This window comes from Onychomys torridus, chromosome 5, assembly GCF_903995425.1.
Source record: "Onychomys torridus chromosome 5, mOncTor1.1, whole genome shotgun sequence".
NCBI lineage: Eukaryota > Metazoa > Chordata > Mammalia > Rodentia > Cricetidae > Onychomys > Onychomys torridus.
The window spans coordinates 96,364,801-96,370,856 of NC_050447.1; positions in this window are offsets into that span (position 1 = coordinate 96,364,801).

The following is a 6,056-nucleotide window of genomic DNA, read 5'->3' on the forward strand; positions in this document are numbered from 1 at the left end:
GTTTTTACTAAAAGCCAGATATTTTTGAATGTGTGTGTGTGTGTGTGTGTGTGTGTGTGTGTGTGACATCATATTCTTCTCTTTCGCTCTCTGAAACCTATGGCTATTACCTTACGTAGAAGAAGGGGAGAAGGAAAGAGTCTTTGCTGAGGAAAAGTATCCTGATTTATGAACCAGGACTTTTTTTTTGGGGGGGGGTGTTTCAAAACATGGTTTCTCTGTGTAGCTTTGTGCCTTTCCTGGAACTTGCTTTGGAGACCAGGCTGGCCTAGAACTGACAAAGATCCTCCTGCCTCTGCCTCCTGAGTGCTGGGATTACAGGCGTGCGCCACCACCTCCCAGCTATGAACCAGGACTTAAAGGCCATCACAAGCATCTTTATACAAAAGGCACTGGGAGTTTGTGTATTCAGAAGCAGAAGATAAGGCAAAGTGCTACAAAGGCAAAGAGAGGGATGTTGCTGTTGCCAGGAGAGTGCTGATGCTGCTGTTACCAGGAGGGTGCTGGTGCTGCTGTTACCAGGAGGGTGCTGATGTTGCTGTTGTCAGGAGGGTGCTGATGCTGCTGTTACCAGGAGGGTGCTGATGTTGCTGTTGTCAGGAGGGTGCTGATGCTGCTGTTACCAGGAGGGTGCTGGTGCTGCTGTTGTCAGGAGGGTGCTGATGTTGCTGTTACCAGGAGGGTGCTGGTGCTGCTGTTACCAGGAGGGTGCTGATGTTGCTGTTGTCAGGAGGGTGCTGATGTTGCTGTTACTAGGAGGGTGCTGGTGCTGCTGTTGCCATGAGGGTGCTGGTGCTGCTGTTACCAGGAGGGTGCTGGTGCTGCTGTTGCCAGGAGGGTGCTGATGCTGCTGTTGCCATGAGGGTGCTGGTGCTGCTGTTACCAGGAGGGTGCTGGTGCTGCTGTTGTCAGGAGGGTGCTGGTGCTGCTGTTGCCAGGAGGGTGCTGGTGCTGCTGTTGCCATGAGGGTGCTGATGCTGCTGTTGTCAGGAGGGTGCTGGTGCTGCTGTTGCCATGAGGGTGCTGATGCTGCTGTTGTCAGGAGGGTGCTGGTGCTGCTGTTGCCATGAGGGTGCTGATGCTGCTGTTGTCAGGAGGGTGCTAGTGCTGCTGTTGCCAGGAGGGTGCTGATGCTGCTGTTGCCATGAGGGTGCTGATGCTGCTGTTGTCAGGAGGGTGCTGGTGCTGGTGCTGCTGTTGCCAGGAGGGTGCTGGTGCTGCTGTTACCAGGAGGGTGTTTCTGGGAATACTGGTACCTGACTAATCAAAGACAGAATTTCTGGAGCACATGGAGGGAGCTCAGTCATGATCCACAGACCTTGGTCAATACATGGCTTTTGCTTTTCAGACTTCCTGCCTTCAAAACAGAAAATCAGTTTCATGGAGGCAAGCCTATAACACCAGTGCTTGAAAAACTGAGGTAGCAGGACCAGGAGGAGTTTGAAAGCAACCTAGGCTAAAGAGTGGGTTCCAGATCACAGAGTGATAGCCTGTTCCCCTCCCCCCAAAAGGTTTCCCTTTGGTTTGCAGGACCCACACCAAGGATCTAACAACACTGACCTGTACTTGCTTCTGGTCTGTATGCATACAGAACACATATACCCATGCAAAGGCATGCACATAAATAGAAATAACAAAAACAACTGTAGAGGGAAGATTTCATTTGCAGTAATTTATTATAGAAACTCTCAGGGGGCTAACATTCTCAGGCTATAGTTACAATTTTACATGTTATTTGCATTTTTTCCTGTGAGATGGGATTTTTCTTGCTGAGATTCCTTAAACATTAATGAAATTCAATTCTTTGGAGCACAAATTAGAAATAGTTTTCCCACAGTTTATCTTTTTATTTTTTTCACTTTGCTTATGTATTTTTTGAGTGGATAAGAGTGCATACAAGCAGATTCTTCTTTTTTTTTTTCTGACAGTGTCTTACTATGCATCCCTGGCATGCCTGGAACTCACTATATAGACCAAGTTGGCTTTCAACTCAAAGATCTACCTGCCCCTGTCTCTGGAGCATTGAGATTAAAGGGATATTCCACTACATGCCTCAACAGGCAGAAATATATATATTTACATCAAATTTTCTTTATTTTTGATTTTTGTGTAAAAATAGTTCTGTTCCAAAGTCATGTAAGATTTCTATCTTGAAATTTCTAATAATTATACTTATGGTTTTTCATTCTTTTTCCTCCCCAGTTTTTCAAGAGAGGGATTCTTTGTGTGTAGCCCTGGCATTTTCTCATTCTTAAAAATTTCTATTTATTCAGAATTTATCCCATTGTCACATGTGACATGTTGATTTAAGCTTTCATGTTCCTACGCACAGTGGTCCAGTTATCCTGACATCATGCTTTGAGCATCTGTGATAGTTACTCTCTTTTTTTTTTTTTTTGTTTGAGACAGGGTTTTCCCTGTCTGTCCTGGAACTTGTGATAGTTTCTCTTATTTATCAACTACATAGAATTTAGAGTCCACTTAGAGGACAAATCTCTGGGGATGTCTGTGAGGTGGGAAAGCCAACCTTGAATACAGGAGACACTTCAGTTTAGCAGTGGATACAAAGGAGACAGACAGTTGGTTGGGGTGTCGTTCAGTTGACAGAGTGTAGTTCCCATCCCTGCCTCATATCTTATGTTATCCTAGTTCTCTGGAGTGAAAAGCAGGGGATCAGGAGTTAGTCTGGGTTACATGAATAGAGAGTCAGAGTCCTTCCTTATGTTGCTTCGTCAGGTATTATATCACAAAGATGAGATGTGAAATTAGCATGGAATCTGCTTCTATTTGAATTTGAATTGCTTCTCTCTCACACTCTCCTTTTCATATTTTGCTAGCCTGATTGAGTTTGTTTAGTTGGAGTTATCAACATCGTATGTAAGGGGTTACTTACAAGGATAAGAAAACTCACAAACAGCTGTGTCACTGGAAAGCCCATCTCAACATAGGTAACTCAGGAAAGCTGCATCCACGGAGCTCCCAGCAGCTTGCAGGCAGCTCAGTCTGGTTGGTCAGAGTCCCCATCCCGAGCAAGTGTTTACTTACACTTATACTGTTGGGTTCCAGCCTGCAAGAATCTTCCAACTTCCTGTTCTCTGGACGCTTGACCTTTTGATTACTTCCCAAGGCTCATGAGCCTCCTGGTCCTTCCTAAAGGAAGTGTTTCAGTTTGGAGCAGAACTGCTATAAATGACTCCAGATCTCTCTGTCCTCTCTGTAGCAATGCTCGCTGACCCTTGGAGGAGGTAATAGAAGTTTAATTAGAATCCTAAATGTTAATGAGAACTGAACCTTTATGGGCTTGGCTAGTGGCAAGTCTCCATATCATTTCTTTTGGTATAAAACACAAATGAAGAAAAGGCAGAAAATGAGAAACAGAAAAAAAAATATTGAAATGAACACTGATAGTAGTAATAGCCTTTATCATAAATACAAACATTAGGTAGGTTATCACACTCACTTACTAAAGCAATAGCAGTTGGTTTCTTACCAGGCTATGACTTCCCCACCACTGTTTGTTTAAGTTTCTAGTACCAGCTGTGATTTTTTTTTTCCTATCAGAAAGTTAGTTCTATCCGTATATCCATAACTACTTGTGGCACTATGGCACTAGCTGACATATCTTATTGGTACTTCTTCCTCTTCCTTTTTGTTCTGTGAACCAATGAGTTTTATTGGGGTTACTCACAGGAATGTGGGTAAGGGGTTATTATAGGAACAGAAATAACTCAAAACAACTGCATCACCAAAGCCTACCCCAGCATGGGTTAAGAGCTGAGAAACTGGAGCACACTGCACAGCCTACAGACAGCTCAACAAGTTGAGAAGTGTCCTGCCCAGGTGACTCTTCCAAAGAGTCCAAGGTCCAAACCTCTTCCAGGCAGCCAGGCTGGTTTCTGCTCCTTTCAGACATTTAGAAGGCCTTGTTTCATGGATGTCTTCTATCCCCTCTGGCTCTTACATTCTTATTGCATCCTCTTCTACAGGCTTCCACGAATCCTGAAAAGAGGGATTTGATGGAGGCATCACTGAAGGGCTCCAGACTCCCTTCCTTGATTCCTTCTGCCTTGCTAAAAAACAGAGAAAGAAAGGGGATTCTCAGAATGACTTATAGGCTATGGTCCAGCTAATCCAACAATGGCTGGCTTTGAATGAAAGTCCAAGAATCCAATAGTTGCTCAGTCCACAGGGTGAATGTTTCAGCTGGTCTTCAGTATATGCAGAAATCCCAAAGAAGTAGATTTTAATGCCAATGAAGAAATGGACTTGATAGTGAGGTAAAAGCAAGCAGGCAAAGAGCAAAAGCTTCCCTTTTCCATGTCCTTACACAAGCTTCCAGTAGAAGGCACGGCCTTGATTAGAGACAGTTTTTTCCAGCTCGAAAGATCTGGATTAAAGGTGTGTTTTCCTACTTCAAAGATCCTGCTCAGAAATTGATCTTTCCACTTCAAATTAAGCAAAAATCCCTCACAGATGTGCTCTCCATTTTTGGGTTTTAGTTAATTCCAGATGTAGTCAAGTTGATGATCAAGAGTAGCCATCACAATGATATATAGATAGATGATAGAGAAATAATAGATGATGAATTAATAAATCAATGATTCATGATAAATAGATGAAAGAGAGTAGATATGTGACAGATCAGTAGATGATATATGGTAGATGGATGATAAAAGACAGAAGATTAATAGATAGAGAATAGGATAGAAGATAGATAGAAGCTAGCATGTATAGAAGATGGATTGATGATGGCTAGAGGACATTAATAGATGATGATAGGTGTTGTTTACTTGGCCTTTTTTCCTGAATGAGTTCACTTGTTTTATTTTTCCTTTAAAAATATCTATTTTCTCTAATAGCTTAATCTCTGCTAGTCAATTATTCTAGAACTTCTTGTGGTTTAGTTGGATTTTTTTTTTAACTTTTAACTCTTTACTGAGTTATCAGTTCTAAGTCTCTGTTTTGCACAAACATTTCACTTCTACATTTTGATTATTCTTACTTATGCTAATTCCTGACAGTTCCTATGACTTCTCCCTGGTTTTGTTACATTTTCATTTTATTGATTTTGTGAGTGGGAGTTTGGGGGTGGGGCATGTGTGCCGTAGCTAGTGTAGAGGACAATATGTAAGTCCCAGGGACTAACCTCAGGTTGTCAGGATTGGCGTCTTACAAGCCCCTTCCATAAACTCTTTAGGTCTTTTTGAAATGTTAAGTGACAGGTTACACATCTTGATAGACATATATATATTTTTTTTTACTCAACTTTCCTCTGAATCTTGTTTGTTTAGTTACGTAGTTGTTGTTGTTGTTGTTGTTTTAAATCTAGGGTCTTATGTAGCTCAGGCTAGGCTCAAATTTGCTTATACTTCTGAGGATGAACTTGAACTCCTAATCTTCCCATCTCAACTTTCCCAAAGTGCTTGAGCTACAGATGGGTGCCCCTGAGTCTGGTTCTCAGATAGTTTCAGTATAAGGCTGGGGCATCACAGATGCAGAGCTCAACGGTAAGAAAATAGCTGGTTATTAATAATTTATCTGAATTTATATGTCATAATTTTATAAGAAAATCACACAAATTGCTTTGTGAAGTCTATTGAAGGCCTTCAGCATGGCTTTCTAAAGTTTCTCTGTTTATTCTGCACCCACTTGCCTATACTTCTCCATCATATCCTGGGTCATATACATAAGCAGGTATCTTTGGTCTTTCCTCAGTATGATTTGTTACATAGTGGCCTAAGTTCTTCCTTGTCATTTCTTTTATGGAGAAGGAGAAAAACAAATGTCCCCAGTGTTTAAAGTGATTTTCTGAATTCTGATGTAGTTTGTTATTGATACTAGATAACCCAGCATTGCGTTATCTGTTTTTCATATAATTTTCCAGGTATTACTAAATTTTAACAACAGTCATTTATATCTGTTTATATGTCTTTAGTCTACAGAGAAGGCTTTTAGTCCTCAAGGGGATAAATAAATTAACCTCACTGGAATATGAATTTTAGTTCTGCAATTGAAGAAGCAGTCTGATTCTCTAATGTAGTGACTTTCCTTTTAAA